Source organism: Pinus tabuliformis, chromosome 8 (genome assembly GCF_031772625.1).
Source record: "Pinus tabuliformis cultivar Carrire ecotype Pingquan chromosome 8, CPIR1, whole genome shotgun sequence".
NCBI lineage: Eukaryota > Viridiplantae > Streptophyta > Pinopsida > Pinales > Pinaceae > Pinus > Pinus tabuliformis.
The window spans coordinates 1,825,209,628-1,825,229,738 of NC_142294.1; positions in this window are offsets into that span (position 1 = coordinate 1,825,209,628).

A 20,111-nucleotide genomic window follows, 5' to 3' on the forward strand; every position below is an offset into this window, starting at 1 on the left:
TGTTGTTGCTGCTTCCTTCTTCAATGACATAAATAGCACCTGCACGAGGTATATCCATGCTTCCATGTTCAAACATGCCCCTTGGTTGTAGTTTGCTGCATTGTAGGGGTCTCCATATCCAGTGCATTCTAGTTCCCCCATGAACCCAAGTCCAGGTTGTTCACATCAATATGATGGTTCAGTGTGTGTCCACCCAATATCCAGAGCCCGACAGAGATTAGGTGTCTTAGAACCATGGGTTCCATTCGAGTCATCTGAGGGCCAGCACTTGGTGGCCACTCCAAAACCTGCTTGCCCACCCAAAGAAACCCTAACTCCATTTAACTCCATTTTCATCTCTGGTCCTCTAGAAGCCATACTTCATTACTAGTCACTCTTGTATATGTTGATGATTTAATTTTTTCCAACAGTGATGATGAGATGAGCCATGAATTTTCTCAAAATATGTCAAAGAGTTTGAAATGTCAATGATTGATGAGTTATCTTACTTCCTTGGAATACAAGTAACTCAAACTAAAACATGTATGTTCAAATCTCAAGAAAAATATCTTAAAGACATGCTTAAAAGATATGGGATGAAAGAATGTGCACCTATGAGCACACCGATGACCACAAATTGCAAATTGAGCAAAGATGATGAATCCCCCTCAGTAGATGCAACTCTTTACAGGTCAATAATTGGAGCTCTCCCATACTTAACTTCTACAAGACTCGATATTATGAAAGCAGTAGGAATGGTGGGAAGATTTCAATCAACTCCTAAGAAATCCCATTTGTTGGCTGTGAAGAGAATTCTCAGATACTTGAAAGGTACTCCTGATTTTGGTCTATGGTATCCCAAAAGCACAACTCTTACCGTGACAACTTACACCGATGTTGATTGGGATGGAAGCATAGATGATCGAAAAAGTACCAGCGGAAATGTATTCTTCATGGGATATTGTCTAGTATTTCTTAGCAAAAAACAATCTTCTATATCTCTCTCAAAGCTGAAGACGAATATATAGTTCCTGCAGATTGTTGTACACAAATACTGTGGATGAAGGAAGCATTGAAAGATGTCAACATAAATACTAATCAACCAATCACCATATTTTGTGAGAACACTAGCACCACCAGCCTTTCAAAGAATCTGGTAATGAACTCAAAGACCAAACATATTCCAATCAAATACCACTTTCTTCATGAACAAGTTGCTGAACAAAATATCAAGTTGGAATATGTCAATACAAAGGAGAAAATTGCAGATATCTTTACAAAACCCCTTCCACAAGAAGCATTTGAATATCTTTGCCAGAAGATGGGGGTAATTACTCTTGCATCAAACTAAGAGAACATATTGACAAGAGTAGAAGAAACATGACAAGTGGAGCAACATGAGAGGGTGAGAATCTTGATAGGGGGAGTACTTGGGAAACCATTTTCCATTGATGTCAAACAGGGAGAGAATGTTGAAATATTTCCGTCAGTGAAAAAGGGGGAGATTGTTGGTCCATAATTGTCATTGATGAAATATGAGCTCTCTTGATGGAAATTGATGGATGTTGCACTCTTGGAGAATTATAATTGATAACACACCTGATGACATATATCGTATTAAACCAAATTTAAATCGGAGAAATATCATATCGACGCTTTTATTATGTGTCAACCTCAAAACCTTCGATCTCCGATATGCGATATCATATATGCGACTCGACTCCGATCTCTGATATGCGATATCATATTTGCGACCTGACTCCAATCTCTGATCTCCGATTTCTGATCTGCTCTCAATTCCGATATGTGGACCTGACTTGATTCAATAACGATTTAATTATCAAATTGCATCCGCTACTTTATTGAAACTTTTCAAATGACACCTCCAATAAGACCCTCCAATAAGACATAATATCCGATTGTCGATATGGTTGTAGACTTTATTGGCTTTATCATAATGTTTTAATATAATATCGTGCTCACTGCATTGGAATTTTCCTATATCACAAGTTTTGCACGTTATGTCATGTTAAAGCTTCCAATACCAAAACCTTCGATACCCATGCACGTCATGTCGACCTCCCTCCAAGGGTCATGTCCCTTCATTTTCATAAATAATGTATATAAATAAGAAAGCAAACCTTCATTTTTTATCATCTGATTCGCTGAAGAGAACCACGGGAACATAGAAGAAGGAGAATAGTTTGCAACTCGTGAACTAGAAGGAATAAATAGGATGAGATTTGGTAAAGGGTTCTAATTACGATTGATATATCTCAAACTTGTGGACAGTCTCATGTGGAGGGATCAGACCTACAGATTGGTGTGTGGACAATTATCTGTGGAGCTTGGAATACACATCTGATCCGTGATTATTTTAAGGACAATCACCTGTGGCTTACAGTTCGGATTTGTAGCTTGCGTACCGTTCAGATTAGTGGCTTACATAGTTTGGAACTATGGAACTCTGGCACACATAAGCTCATAACTGTGGCGACTCAATTGGTGGAGGTTTGGATCAATTATAGCTTGAACCTTAGTGGACTTATGTGTGACACTTTAGACTTGAAACCTCTACGTACTCTTGAATAGTGAAGAACTTGTGGCCTTGAACAATGAAGAGTTTGAAGGCTTGAACAATGATGAATTTGGAGGATTGAACAATGAAGAACTTGGAGCCTAGAACAATGATGAACTTGGAGGATTGAATAGTGAAGAAATTGAAGCTTTGGATAGTGAATAACACTCATATTCAGATCTTGGATAGTGGAAAAAATTAAGATTTTGTGGAAGTCTTGTAGAGCAATTATTTGACTATTGAAGGAAGTCCTGAAGTTTTTAAAAGTAAGTCATTTATACATTCTGTTTGTTAACTAAGTTGAAAATTGGAGGGTTGGTGCCCTAGAGGTTGGAGCCTCTAAAAACAGGGTTGGAGCCTTGAGAAGGATAGGGTTGGAGCCCTAGAGGTTGAAGCCTCACAAAAGTCCAAGTTGGTGCTTGGCAACAGGTTGGAGCCTGGAAGATTGAAGGGTTGGTGCCCTCAAACATCATTGTACTCAAATTTTTGTAAAAGAGGATTGGTGTCCTCACTTGTTTATAATAAAATCCTTATTATTTATTTTTCTGATTATAATTGTGAAGAATATTAACTAGTAAACATAAAAATTGAAAATAAATGCTTATTCACCCCCCTCTCAGTATTTCCATCATCAACAAAACTAGCTCCAACTAGATGTCCTCAAGATACTATTTAGGTCTGCTTCAAGATCTGTCTTCACAAAGTGTCTCTAAGGTTGTCTTCTCATCAACTAGCAAGGCACCTGCTTACTCTTGGATACCTTCAATTCTTCCTCAAAATATCTTTAAGAGCTGTTCCAAAGGGTGTCTTTGATATATCTGCACACCAGATATTCTGCAAACTCCTTCAATAGGTCTACTTCAATGGGTCTTCTTTAACAACTCCTCTAGGTCAACTTCTAAATTGTTCCAAGTGTACTCTCCAAAGTCCGCTTTTCAAAAACAAGTTCATGCTCCTCTATCACAGGTTCATGCTTCAATAAATATATGCAATGGTGCTTTAAATGACTCTTCAAGATCTATTGCTTTAACCCTTCTCCAGAAGGTTGCTCCTAGATTTTAGAACACTATAAACTTTCCTCTTCAACAAGAACTCATGTCTCTTAAAAATAAGCAGGTTTGAGTTGCAAACCTTTTGTCACAGTCCAAGTTATATAGTCACAAGTTTGAAATATGTAAATCACAAGTCCGACTGCACAGTATTCACAAGTCCAATCTTCAAATAAAAAAAAATTATGCTCCACAGGTTGAGTTGCAATCTTCCACAAGTCCAAAATATTTTGTCCAGATCTGAGCTCTAGTTTGAGCTGCTACAGGTGAGTTGTGCTTCAAAATCGGGTTTAAAGGAGGTCACAATATATAAGTTACAAGTTATGTTTCTTGATAAGAGGCCAAGACACAAAAATTGCTCCACGAAATTCCACTAAACTACTCCACAGTTACACAAAGATCCACACAGAAATATTCCACAATGAAGACTCCATAGAAGTATAATAGTAACCCGAGGCCTTAATCTCAAAATGTGACAACAGAAAAGTATTCAAGCTTATATGAATTATCTCTCTGCTTGACCGAATTCAGTTTCCAAAATGACGATTTTAGCTTGCTATTTATAGTGGTTTGTTTCAATTGAAGAGACATGTCGATTGAAAAGGTGTGTGAGTTGACATAAGGGCCGACTTGTGTAGGCTCAAGCAGACTTTCCAAAATAATAGTTTTCACTTCAAAAATTAATATCTCTGCAATGGTAAGTTGTTATAAGGCATATAAGTACTTGTTAGAAAGCTTATGACCTCCTCTATAAGCGGATGTAGACTTTTCTTCAATATATGACCTCTAATGTTAAGAATTTTCATTTTCTTTCAACATATGTATATTTTCCAAAATAACCATGTTTGAGGATTTATTTGACATTATATTCATTAGGTCACATGGTCATCTTCATCAAGAGAAAGGACAACAACATTTATGGTTTAAGGATTCTTTATCATAGGGTTTCAATTATCTTCATCACTGTATTTGGCACCATGGATTTTTTATTTAATATTGCAAGCTTCTCCTCCTTCTCAAAAGGGTTTGCAGTTAACACTTAGGGTTTTGTTATCTTCAACAATGCTTCAACATATTGACATCAATGACAACTTTAACCAACACCAAGATCATGGGATATGTTTAACACAACCTTTCTTAACAATGATAGGATTCCTAGTTTCGATGAATTATTGGTTCGATGCACTTAAGAAGAGACAAGGATGATGGAGAGAGACAAGTGCTCAAATGGAAATGATCCCATTGCCTTCTTTGATCATCCTAAGAGGAATAATAATTTATGTCCAAGAAAACAAGGTCAAGGATTCAAGCAAGGAAGAAAAGGAAGGTGCTACAATTGCAACAGGTTTGGCCATTATACCAGAGAGTGTTCTCACAAGGATACTCCAAGGGATGATGACAAAAACAACCACAACAACTTCAAAGGCAATGGAAATTAAAGGAACAACAAGTTCAACAATAAAGGAAAGAGGAATTCTCCCATTGCTCGAGATGGAAATGGTCGACATACTAAAAGGACGAGAAATTCTAAGTATGAGGAAATTAATGTTGTAGGAAAAAATGAATTTTAACTTATTTCCGCTTTATCTACTACCTCTCCTCTAGATACTTTGGATCATTGGATGATTGATAGTGGAGCCTCAAGGCACTTCATTGGGTACAAGGAGGCCCTCTCAAATTTGGTTGAAAATAAGACTAATTTGGAAATCATACTTGGAGATAATTCCACCTATCCCGTGAAAGGAATAGGTATTGTCACTCTTCACTTAAATCAAGGTCAAACCATTCATCTACAAGAAGTGTTGTATGTGCCCGATTTGAAGAAGAACATGGTGTCTATTTGTGCAATGGAAGATAATGGCTTTAAGGTAGCATTCATTGATGGAAATATATGTATTTGGAAAAGAAACCCTAAAGATGATTTTACACTTGGATTTAGGGTTGAAGGTCTCTATCAAGTTGGAGGAAGTCCTTTGGGAGCCTTGACTTGCGATACTTCTCTTCAATCTGAATTATGGAACTGAAGATTTGCTCACCTTCATTACAAAGCCTTACTTGGGGTAAGGAAGATGGTCACACATATGCTTGAGTTCAACATGACAATTGAAGGAGTTTGTTAGGTTTGTGCAGTTGGGAAACTTACAAGGGGACCATTCCCTTCAAGTGAAGTTCAAACTTCCGATATTCTTCAATTGGTCCATTTTGACCTATTTGGTATGTTTCCCATAACATCATTGGGAGGATACTTATACTATGCAATTTTTGTAGATGAATTCTCTCGTAAAGCATGGATCTACTTCTTGAAGAATAAGGAGGAAGTTTTCAAATGGTTTCGTTCTTTCAAAGCCTTGGTGGAAAATCAACCAGGGAAGAAGATCAAGATATTGAGGAACGACAATGGAACTGAATATGAATCAAATAAATTCAATGATGTTTGTAGAGAGGCTGGCATTAAGAGGGAGACAATTGTTCCATACTCTCCTGAGAAAAATGGTGTTGCTGAAAGGAATAATCAAACAATCATGGATGCCACATGTGTTATGCTTCATGATCAAGGTCTATCGAAGTTCTTATGGGGAGAAGCAGCTAACATTATCGTGTATGTTTGAAATAGGAGCCTGAATCAATCATTGGATTTCAAGACACCCAAAAAAAATTTCACTAGTAAGAAACCTAATGTTTGTCATTTTAGAATATCTGGTTGTCCCGTGTATTTTCTTGTGCCTAAAGAGAAAATAAACAAGTTAGAATCATATGGGAGGAAAGGTATATTTGTGGGATATAGTGAAAATTCAAAGGAATATAAAATTTATGTGCCTTGACAAAGAGATGTGGAAATTAGCCATGATGTCACCTTCGATGAAGATATTGCCCTTGGGAAGGCCCAATACCTCCCCATTCCAACAAAGGATAATAATGACGATGTTGTGGAAAGACATGATGAACCTCATACAAATGAACCTATGCCTGATGTTGAAGGCCAGCTGTATCTCATTGATTCAACACCTAGTGATCCCTATACCTCAAGGAAAAGACCTTTGTGGCTCTCGAAGATGCTGAGAGATATTTCTCCAAGAGGGACATCACATGAAAGCAAGAAGTTGAACATGTATCAAGGGTAATTAGTTGCTATGAATATTATTTTTCAATCTCAGCCATGTACGTTCGAAGAAGCCATAAAACACCAAGTCCAGAAGGATGCGATGAATGAGGAATATCAATCTATCATGAAAAATTATGTCTAGGGTGTGGTGCCTAGACCAAAAGACAAGTTCGTAGTCACCTCAAAATGGCTATACAAAATTAAACATGGAGCTGATGGGGGTGCTGAAAAATATAAGGCCAGGTTCGTTTCCCGAGGCTTCTCTCAAAAGGAAGGAGTGGACTATGACAATATATTTGTACCAGTTTCCCTATATACTACTATCCGATCGATTATTTCTCTCGTTGCCTCTCAAGGATGGAACCTACATCAAATGGACGTCAATACTGTTTTATTGCATGGCTCACTTAAGGAGGAAGTCTACTTGGAACAACCTCAGAGGTTCGAAGTACAAGATCGAAAGACACATGTATGCAGGTTGAATAAATCCCTCTATGAGTTGAAGCAAGCCCCTAGGGCTTGGTATGAGAGGATTGATAACTATCTTATGAAGTTGGGATTTACAAGGAGAGATGTTGATCCTAACCTATACTTCGAGGTTGAAAAGGAAATGGCTCTCATTTTTGTCCTTACGTTAATGATATCTTTCTGATAGGTGCAAACCCTCTCATTTATCAATGCAAGAGGAATTTTTCTTCTGAGTTCAAGATGAAGGACCTTGGTCTGATGCACTACTTCCTAGGCCTAGAGGTTTGGCAAAATCCAGGTGAGATTTTCCTTTCTCAAGGAAAATACATTGTGAAGCTACTCGAGAGATGTGGAATGGTGGATTGCAAGTTTGTGTCTACTCCGATGGAAATCAACTTCAAGAAGCTATGTGGAAGTGTTTCTAGGCCTGAATTGGCAAATCCTTTTGAATACAAATAACTTGAGGGGGCCTTGATGTTATTGGTAAACTCTCATCCTAAGGTATGCTTTGTTGTGAATACATTGAGTGATTGAAAACACAGGATTGATTATTTGCCCAATTTCACCAAACATTAAATACAGTTGCTTTTATGTGAATGAATGAGAGAAATTGATTTTTTTAAGTGCTTTTAAACATAAACTTGAATTCTGCACATAAGAATAAAAAACAGAGAAAATAAGAAGCAAAATCAAAATATTTGATGACTAGTTCGTCCCTCTTAGACTACATCTTTGGGTTTGCTTCCAAGTGGGCATCCATTGTATTAGGAATGCTCAAAAAGTATCTTTACATCAAATTTAGCCATTATGGAATGTGCACGCAAGAACCAATGGCTACTGTCAGAATCAAGGCCTCGGCCTCTGCTCTCCAACGCAACTTTCTATTCTCAAAAAGGCCCAAGGATGACCAAGATATGCCTAAAAAGGCATTTATAGGCTCAAATAAATCATAGTTCTGAAACTCACATTACAACCACTCTGCCAATGGTGCACCGGTTAAACATTTTATAAGGCCCACAAGAGGTCCCGGGGTCAAACCCGTGGACCTCCTAAGATTGGGTTTCATATTATGTTATAAAAAAATTACAAATATACTAGTTTATTTATCAAATCTACACTATAGATATCATATTGTTTTAACAAAATATTATATAGTTGATCCATTGGACTGATGGTGAAATACTTTTGGATTCGTTTTAATATCTATTACTGATGGCCTCATATTATTTAACCCGTGGCACTTTTAACACGTAGTATTACACCTGTTCGACCCATGGCATGAATCACCAACGGTGATATAACAAGTTTGGACCATAGGCATATGGTGTATAATGTAACCTCTGCGCCAATTGGAATGCTCTGCCATGTTTGGATTGTTGTTAGCGCCAATATTAATATCCATGGGTTTGGTGGGGCTACTAGGTTGGTGGGCTCCACCAACCCTTCCCCGCAATTCAATACAATTAAAACTTAAATATGATATGTACGTCATGTATAATAAAGGCAATTCTATGGCATGTTGGTAAAGTTTTGCGATCACTATTCAGAGGTCGCGGGTTCGAGCCCAACCCTACCAGTTGACCTGCATTGTTGACTTTGACTGCCTGCGTTGACTTTGACCTGCCACGTGTCATAAAGAGAGACTTCCACTTGGCCTGCAAAGGCCCATATTTTTGCCTGTATAGAAAAAACTTCATAACGTGTTTTCTCCCTCATACGAAGGCCATTTTGCAAACCAAATATATACTGTCAAAATAAATGCGACAAGCTCTTTGACTTGGCATTGGTTTCATGTGAATCTGAGACTTTTAAACTTTGAGCATTTTAAGGATCCTCTTGGATCATTCCTCTCCATTGGAAGCTTTTGGACCACCAAAAGTTTGGTTTTAAGCAGACATGAGGTGAGGGTACAAATCCCTCACGCTTCTGATGTTCATCCACCTTGCTTTGCTTGGATTCATGCCTTTGAGTCCCACTCGAAGATACTCAACATCTCCATGCCTGGAAGTGTGGACCTTCCTGTCTAAGATGGTATCTTCCTGTAACTAAGGCATACATTCAAGTGCAAAATCATCTACAGTTGGAATTTGAGCATTTTCCTTTGGATCCATGAGCATAGGAGGTTCATACAACTTCAAATTTTTAACATTCACAACTGAATATATGTGCATGTATGGAGGCAAATTTAACCGGAATGCATTATGTTGAATGTTTTAAACAATCTTAAATGGACCATACATGATAGGTTTGAACTTTTTACCTTCACCTTTCATCCTTTCATTGCTAATGTGTATCCATACTTGATCACCAACCTGGAAGTGATGATCCACCTGATGCTTATCATGGCACATTTTGTATTGGCCTAACTTTCCTCCAATTGATCCTACATTGCTTCATGAATCTTTTGGATTCTTTGAATGAACTTTATTGCTTTTTCGGCATCTCTATGTCCATCCTCCTTATCTTTTTCACCAAACATGAAGTCCATTGGTGATTTTGGTAGGTACTCAAAACATGCCTCAAAAGGAGATCTATTTGTAGAAGAATGAAAGGCCCGGTTGTAAGCATGATTGATATAATGTAAGGATTCATCCCAAAACTTAGGATGCTTGCTACAATAGCCTCTAAGTGTAGAGACCAACCCTATAATTTTTTATTTATTTTTTAACTAAGAATACAATCATAAGAAACTAGCATTGGGAACTAAAAATATTAAGCACTTATATAAAAAATCCCTAAATTTCACTGCATTGAACATATAATCTATTTTACATGTTATTAATTAAAGCCATAATGAAGTCATATAAAAGGACATTATAATAACATAGGCACCGTTCACTAGGAGACGAGATTCAATCTTGACTTGCCGCTACTTGCACTCCTTTGTTATCGATCGCCTCCAAGTGTGAATGTTGATGTGATTAATTCGAATGCAGTGACCTACCAGTTGACCTCCCAGCCTACTCCTTGGGTACTCTCCTTCCCTGTGGACCCCTGAGCTACAATGGGGTTATACAATGGAGGAAATGTATTAGCTGGTAGAGGAGAGCACTCTTTGGCTCAAGAGTCCCCTATCTAAAGTCCTCTACCTCACCAAACTCACTATAGCTCATAGTCACTACTCTAACATAGTTTCATCCATCCAACAATAGGTTAAAATAGAAGTCCTTTCTCTCACGGTCTGACCCTTATTTTATAGGAGTCTTCATAGGTGACACTTGGCATTTCATGCATAATTAATTATTTTTGTTAATCCAATAGTTTGATTATTCACCCACCCATGTGTCACTCTCTCACTAAGAATCTCCAAAATTATTTACTTAATTTTTAGTTTAGAATTATATTTTTCCTCCCCCCCAACCAAACTTCCTATTTCTTCTCCTAGTTGTTTCTTGATCCCCCTTTTCTACTCCTTAGATTGTGTTCATTACTAAAGTCAATTGATAAGTCACAAATTTGATCCCCTAACTACTTCCTAATTTAACTCAATTTGCCTCTTAGATGGATATTCTTATGTTGGTTGTTGCCACATGGAGGTTCTCTAAATTTCTCTAAAATTTAATTTATTAATCTTATTTTAATTCACCACCCTCTTCTCTTAATTAGGTTTAACTATTTTAGGATTAATATTTATACTTACATCTATGTCCCTCTTTCCCCCTTTTACCTAATTAAGTTACTTAAGTACATTATCTACCTAATATTTTCCAACATGGGAAGGGTAGAGTTTTCAAGGTAAAATATTTTATTTCTTCCTATGATCCCCTTAACCCAAATTTTATTCTTGATTTAATTACCTTGGTTCTTACATCAATTACCTCTTGATTTTAATTTATAGTGTTTTCATATCTTTATTGTATTTATTAATTAATTTATTTTTAATGATTCCAAAGGTGTCAAGTTAGTTGTTCCCTTCAAGAAATTCCCTCTAAGTTCCAAGGGTGACACGCCTAACAATTTATTTGTGATTCCAAGGGTGCCAAGTTGGTCATGCCCTTCAAGAAATTCCCTTGAAGTTCCAAGGGTGCCATGCCACTTGCCTTTCAAGCATCCAATGGCTACGAGGGGAAAGTATAGGTGCAATGACGCATACCACTATCATCTCTTATGTTGTTTGCCATAGTGAGACTAATGGTTTTGAGGATCAAGGAGTATGCATTGATGCGTGCCCCCTAGTGAAATCCTCATGAGTGACCCAAATTTGGGACTTTCCCTCACGACATCATGATCTTCAAGGCGAAGGTGTTTCAACCTTTCCACCCCAAGTCACGGTGAGAGTGCTAGCGGGTTCGATTAGGGACATTGTCTCACCCCTCCCATGCGGTTCCATCCAGTTGTATAACTCCATCACCCTATTTCAACCTTTCTATCCCAAGTCACGGCGAGAGTGCTAGCGGGTTCGAGTAGGGACACTATCCCACCCCTCCCATGCGGTTCCATCCAGTTGTACAACTCCATCACCCATATGTGAGTCATTCGGCCAAGCAACTAATCTGTGCCTACAACCACTAAAATATCATTTAAAATATATATACACACACATATATATTAGGTTTCAAAACTGACTTAGAGTTTCAAAGACAAAATATTAATTTTCATCAAACCAGGTGTTGTCAACTCATCATATGCGAGTGCCTCTGGTGGTTTCCTATCATACTAAATAATCATCAGTAACAAAATTTCTCATTGTTAGTCATTTCCATAATAGCATCATCAACGTCACCTAGTCATTCGCATCATTGTTCATTGTGAACCCAAACTAATGTAAGTAGCTAACATAGGGGACACATGCATCATGACTATCATCATCATAACATCAAAGAAACATACCTATCCATCAAAGTTATCAGCATCATGGTATCAATAGAGAGCATTCATATCCTTTACTACTATTATCATAATAATTTCAATAGAGAACATGAATAACCATTAATGCTATAATCATCACGATACCAATAGAGAACGAACATAACCATTTATGCTACAGTTATCATAATATCAATAGAGAACATGCATAACCATTAATGCCACAATAATCACAATACCAATAGAGAACATACATAACCATTAATGTTATCATCATAATAATATCAATGGAGAACATATATAAACATCACAACCACTAATAATAGAGTCACATGTCCGTATCCTCAACCTGAGGTCCTTAAAGAATAAAGTGCGGGCCTTAGGGCTAAATAAATGTTAATGTCATATCACTATCAGTCAACTAGAGGGGGGCACTACATTGAGAATATGTACCACTGTTGTTAGGCCCCTATACTACTAGTGTAACCCCTTATTGTTATTAGTACAACCCACTTATTATATTGATGTACCCATGTAGTGTCCATATTGTTACTATTGTGCGACATAGAAGCCCACTATTGTTATTATTGTGCCCTTACATTATTATTGTTATGTCGGCTCTGATTATGTTATGACACTTAGACTCCTATATATAGAAAGGAGGTCTTTTCATTTGAATCATCCAAGAATTGTTCATTTATGTAATGTAAAGGAGGTTTCCCCCTCAAAGAGGCTGAATTCTAAGGCGTTTATCTATCTTTTATATCTCTTCTTGAGCTGGTTCATAACATTTGGTATTAGAGCCTTGGATTCTAGGGTTTCGCTGCTCCAAATAGGTCATTGTGGAATTTTCGCTATAAATTTTTTTCTGCGATGTTTCAGAAGCTAAAAAAAAAACCCATTTGAGAAGACATTGTGCTGAACCTCAGATCTTAATTTTAGATCTTTTCGAGCAATATTTGCGGAGATATGATTTGAGGAAGTTGGTCTTTTTGCAGACTCCTGAATTACATTCCAAACAGGTGACCTAGGGAAAATCATCATAACTCTCTCTCTGAGCATCGGATTGAAATTTCGTAAGAATTTATAGAAAGAGGACGGATTGTAGTTTCTTGTAGATATTTTTTTAGAGCCAGAGGTCAAAACAGTGACTCGTGGAACGTCGTACAAGTTCACTCTACTGAACTAGTCTATAATCAGGTCACTGTGGGAGATTTGGCATAACTCGTTCTTGGAGAATCCAATTTGGATCAGACTAGTGGCATTGGAAAGAGGACGCAGAGGGATACTACAGGTCACAATTTCAGAACTCAAAGATCTGAAAGTACAGAGTTACATTCGTTTCAATATCGAGCTCCAAAAATCAAGAAAAAGCAAGATGAGGAAGTTTGATGGCAAGGATCTGGTAAATTGGATACTTCAGATGGCGCAATATTTTGATCTACATGGTGTACCACTGTTACAAAAGTATGTATTGTATCTTCATATTTAGAACCGGATCAATTTTTATGGTATGAAGGGCTTTGTTCTCGTAAACAACTTGTTACGTGGTCAATTTTCACGGAGGAAATGATAGCACATTATGAGGATACAAAGAGCAACACCTTCTTTAGAGAAACACCACAACAATTGGAAAGAGTAAAAGGGCTTTGTGACATAGTGGAAAGCAAAATTATGGAAACCAGGAAGCATACCCCTCACAACTATAAATATGGAAGTGTTTTTTCTCCCAGCCTTCCACAACCTACAAGGGTTACACCACAACAATTGGAAGAAAAAAGAGAAAAAGGGCTTTGTTACAATTGTGATAGCAAATGCACTAAAGGTCATAAGTGTGCTGAGAAGAAATTATTTTACATAGAATATGAAGAAGAGGAAGAAAAGGATCAAGAAACATCAAAAGAAGAGGATATACGCCAGGACCCCACCCCAGAGAAAGAAGAAATGAATCAAACCATATCTTGTAAAGCATTGGCAAGAATTACCACTAAAACTCTCAAGATAGAAGGAAATATCAAGAAGAAAAAGGTGTAAGAAGTGAAAGATCACATCAAGAAAGAAGAAATGAATCCAACCATATCTTGTAATTCATTGGTCAAAATTACCACTCCTCAAACTATCAAGATAGAAGGACATATCAAGAAGAAAAATGTTCAAGAAGTGAAAGATCACATCGAGCATCAAGAAATTAATCCGACCATATCTTGTAAAGGATTGAAAGAAATTACCACTCCTCAAACTCTAGAGATAGAAGGACATATCAAGAAGAAAAAGGTTCAAGCAGAGAAAGATCACATCGAGCATCAACAACAAGTTCTCCAACTTTTAAAGGATAATGCCACTTCGGCACAAAATCAAACGAAACAACAGTGAGATCAACATCGTAGTGAAAAATGTTTTGATGTAGATGATTGGATATTTTTACTGCTACATCTCAAGAAAGCTATTTATGAGAAGGAAATGTTGGCAATACTACACGCACTTAAAAAATGGCGACCTTACTGAATGGGAAGACTCTTCAAGGATGAGGATGTGGAAGCATTGTTTTGTGCTATTTCTATTATCCAACCCGATTGGATAAATGAAGCAAGGGATGAATGGAAGAAGGACAAAGATGTATGACCACTTATTCAAAAGTTGCAAAAGATCCCAATTCAAACAATATTGCCAGAAATTGAAGAGGAAGGAAAAATCATATTGGAACCTGGAGCAGTCACAGAAACAAGAACTCGACAGCTACAAAATCGATCAATTTCAGAGTATCTCATCAAGTGGAAGAACTTACCCGCTGAAGATTCCACATGGGAGGACAAGAATTTTATACAGAAGCATCAAGAACTATTCAAGCGTTGAGGACAACGCTTTTTGAAGGAGAGGGGCATGTTAGGCCCCTATACTACTAGTGTAACCCCTTATTGTTATTAGTACAACCCACTTATTATATTGATGTACCCATGTAGTGCCCATATTGTTACTATTGTGCCGCATAGAAGCCCACTATTATTATTATTGTGCCCTTACATTATTATGTCGGCTCTGATTATGTTATGACACTTAGACTCCTATATATAGAAAGGAGGTATTTTCATTTGAATCATCCAAGAATTGTTCATTTATGTAATGTAAAGGAGGTTTCCCCCTCGAAGAGGCTAAATTCTAAGGCGTTTATCTATCTTTTCTATCTCTTCTTGAGCTGGTTTCATAGCAACTATTTTGTTCACCACCTATGTTTTCCCATCGTTTTGTGGATGAAAAGTTGTGCTCTTTTTCAACTTAGTTTCCATGAGTCCCCAAAAAGTGGAAAAAAACTCTCCCATGAAACGAGAGTCCCAGCCTGAAATAGGAAACCCAAAATGAACCCATACATTTTGAAAGAACAAATGTGTAGTGCGTTCAACAATAAATTTCTTTCTACATGGAACATAAATACACTTTTTTCTAAATCTATCAACCACAACATACAATAATCATGCCCTTTTCTAGACATTGGAATTCCTCCTACAAAATCCATAGATATACTGTCCCATGGTCTAGAAGGAACTGGAAGTGGCATATACAAACCTAACTTTCTGTTGTTTGGTTTGCTTGTTTTACACATGACACAACCTTTGATGTACTTAGCAATTGTTTGATTCATTAGAGGCTAATAACAATACCTTTGTAATTGTGCCATTGTCTTACCTACACCAAAATTCCCTGAAACACAAGAAGAATGTGCTTCCCTGATCCCATGCACTCTTTCTCCATTTGGTATGCACAACTTGCGAAGATGGTACAGTAACCTGTCATGAACATGATAATTCACTTCTTCCACCTGAGCACCATGAGTTAGTGATTCATAAACATACTTGAAATCAATATCTTCAACATATTGTTCAATGTAACCTTCATGTGCTAAAGAACTATTTTGTAGAATAGTTGAAGCATTCAAAGAAGGTCTTAATAAAATATCACCTACTTTATTGTTGGCAACTTTCATATATTTGATTACTAAGTGGAATTGCTGCAAAAACTCCATACATCTATAATGTCGAGACTGCTGAAACTTAGTTTGAGATTGAAGGTACTGAAGTGGCTAATAATTTGTATGAATCACTATTTCTTTTCCCATTAAATAATGTTTCCATTTTTTAACACTTTCCCCTAATGCATATAATTGTTTATCATAAGTTGCATAGCTAGAAACTGCTTTAGAAAATGTTTCTGAATGAAAACAAATAGTCTTTCCTTTTTGATATAACACTAGACCCATTGCATACCCACTAGCATCAATTTCTATTTCAAATGGTTGTTGAAGGTCTGGTAATGCGAAGATTGGAGCTGTCACAATTTTCTTCTTTAGAGTATCAAATGCTTTTTTTTATTTTCCTCCCCACTGGAAGCAAACTTTAGAACTTGTTAAAGCATGAAGTGGTGATGCAATAAAAGAGAAATGAGAAATAAACTTCCTGCAATACCGAATTTCACCCAATAAACTTCTAACTTCCATCACATTTTGAGGTCTTGGCCACTTAATGATTACATCAATTTTAGATGGATCTATTTTTAGATGACCTCCTCTAACTGTGTAATGAAGATAGACTAAGGAAGTTTTCCCAACTTCACACTTAGACAGTTTGAGATATAGTTTCTCTCTTAGAAACACATCAAAAACCTATTTAAAATGCTTTACATGTTCTTCCAAACTTGAATTGAAAATAAGAATATCATCCAGATAGACTATGACAAACTTATCAATAAAAGGATGAAACACAACATTCATCACTCTCATAAAAGTTGTTGGAGCATTGCGTAAACCAAAAAACATAACCAACCATTCATAAAGTCGTTGTCTAGTCTTAAATGCAATTTTCCATATATCATTCTATGTAATACGAATATGATGATAACCACTTCTTAAATCCAATTTTGTAAAGTAAACAACATTCTTTAACTGATCAAGCAAATCATCTATTCTCGAAAGAGGATACCTGTTCTTAATGGTGGTTTTATTTAAGGCTCTGAAATCAACACACATTCTCGAAGTTCTATCTTTCTTAGGGACTAATATGATCAGTGATCCACATGGAGAATAACTAGGTCGAATGAAGCCTTTATCAACCAATTCCTGAATTTATCTATTAATTTCTTCATTTTCTATGACCGACATATGATACATGCCAATATTCGGAAGAGTGACATCAGATTGTAATTGAATCTCATGTTGTATTTCTCTTTTAGGAGGTAGAATTTTTGGTTCTTTAAATAATTATTTATAAGAATCTACTATTTCAACCAATTTGTCCTTCAACTGAGAATCACACCCTTGGAAAACATCATACTTATCTTTAGGTTGTTCTTTAATAAACATGAGAACATAATTTTACTTGAATTTATGAGTATTTTCATTTGATTTACATTGATTAAATCCAAGCTTGTCTTCTTTTGTGTGCCTTGATAATGTATTCAATTCCTTATTTAAAAAGATGATACTTATTCTCCTTTCGATGAAATATGGCATCTTGATCATAAAGATAAGGACTACCCAACACAACTCCACATATATCCAAAGGAATCACATCTAAATCAACTTTATCAACAAAATTAGTTGTAATTGAAAACCTTAAACGACATTGTTTTGTGAGTTGCATCTGAGTGTTTTCATTCAACCATCCTAAAGGGTATGGTTTTGGATGATTTTTAATTGCCAAACCCAATTTCCTTACTAGTTCCTCAGATATTAGATTTTCTTGTGATCCACTATCGAATGATGTATCTATCTTAGTGTGCTTGTAGATAATCCTGATATTAAACGATTCAACTCTCTTCTTTTCTTCAATCACATGATTAGATTTTGAAGAAGATGCAGAACAAGTAGAACTAAAGCTAGATTCAGAAGGATTACCTGTTAGACCCATATCAATTATCTTCTTTTCATTACCAGAATTGGATCCCAAATCTTATTGCACTGCAACATTAGCTTTTATCTCACCCTTCTTCTTAAGGAACTTCTTTGGCTTAAGTTCCAGATGAAGCTTCCAACATTTGGAGTCATCATGTCCAACCCTCTGACAATGAGTACAAGTAGGCCTTTCTCCTTCTTTCTTAGCTGTTGCCGATTTATTCCCTTTCAACTTACTCTTCCCTTTGCCTTCTTTGGAATCTTTGTTCTCTGAATGCTTAAATGGTTTCTTTGAAAAGTTTGACTGAAAAGGTCTTCCACCTGATTTAATATTAATGGCTTATACACACACTTCATCAAATTCAGTTGGATTAAACAAAAGAAATCTATGTCGCAAATAAGAATGCAAAATTCCAATATACTTTAACAAAGTATCCCATGTGTTTAATGGAACATTAAGTGCTAATGCCTTTTTCCTGAATTTTTCTGTAAAATCTTGCACACTTTGTCCTTTACCTTGCATTATATGTTGTCAATCCATTACAGTTTGTTGTATATATCATAAAGGATAGAATTTCTTTCTAAGAACTTTATCAAACTTAGACCATGAAGAGATAATCTTACCTTTATGCTTCAAATATGATTGAGTTTTACTTTCCCACCAAATCAGAGATGTCCCCCCCACTCTAATTGTAGCTAACTGAATTTTTGTAGATTCATCAATAATATTCATGAATTCTACAATACACCTCAAGTTGCTTTATCTAGTTATCTAACTTTTTAGGATTCATTTCACCATCATATATCAACAATTCAAACTTAACACCAAGCTTCAAAAAAGGAGATTTCTTTGGTTTCTTTTGTGAGTCTAAATATGAACTAGAATGATGAGAGAATGAGGAAGAAGAAGAAGACGAAGATGGAGGAGAAGGAGCTTCATTACCATAAGCTTCTTCCTTTCCCTTTTTCACTTTCATGCCTTTAGAAGACGAAGTTGCATCTCTAGTCTTCTCATATTCATAAAGTTATGGAATCATCCTTTTCATATTAAGGAACATCTGCTCAAATTGTTCCTCACTCTTTGTCTCAGGAGCTTCTCCTTCATTTGTACCTACCATCGTTTGTGAGAATTTCCAATTTCCAGTTTCTAGATTTATCTCTTCAAGTTTCCCTTCACGTCGCGAACTACATCTAGTCAACATTCATATTGGAAAATATCCTGCTTATAAATGATAAACCTTCCTTTGATACCAAAATATGATCTCAAAACATAGGATTGATTATTTACACAATTTCACCAAACATTAACTAAGGTTGCTTTTATGTGAATGAATGAGAGAAATTGATTTTTTTAAGTGTCTTTAAACATAAACTTGAATTTTGAACATAAGCATAAACAATAGATAAAATAAGAAGCAAACTCAATATTTGATAACGTAATTCGTCCCTACTAGACTACATCTTTGGGTCTACTTCCAAGTGGGTGTCTGTTGTATTAAGAATGCTCAAAAAGTCTCTTTACATAAAATTTATCCATTTTGGATTATACACACAGGAACCAATGGATACTGTAAGAATGAAGGCCTTGGCCGCTGCTCTCCAACACAACTTTCTGTTCTCAAAAAGGCCCAAGGATGGCCAAGATATGCCCAAAAAGGCATTTACAGGCATAAATAAATCACAATTATGAAACTCACATTACAAACACTCTGCCAATGGCACATTGGTTAAACTTTTTATAAGGCCCATGGGAGGTCCCGGGGTCAAACCCGTGGACCTCCCGTGATTGGTTTGGTATTATCTTATAATAACATTACAAATATACCATTTGATTTATCAAATCCACACTATATATATCATATTGTTTTAACAAAATGTTATATAGTCGATCCATTGGACCGGCAGTTAAATACTTTGGGATTCGTTTTAATATCTATTACCGACGGCCTCATGTTATTTAACCCATGGCACTTTTAACACATAGTATTATACCTATTAAACTCGTGGAATGTATCACCGACGGTGATATAACAAGGTTAGACCATAGGCATATGGTGTATTATGAAAACTTCGTGTGGATTGGAATGCTCTGCCATGTTTGGACTATTGTTAGTGCCAATATTAATATCCATGGGTTTGGTGGGCTCTACCAACCCTTATCCCCAATTCAATACAATTAAAACTTAAATATGATATGTGTGCCATGTATAATAAAGTCAATTTGATGGCATGTTGGTAAAGTTCTGT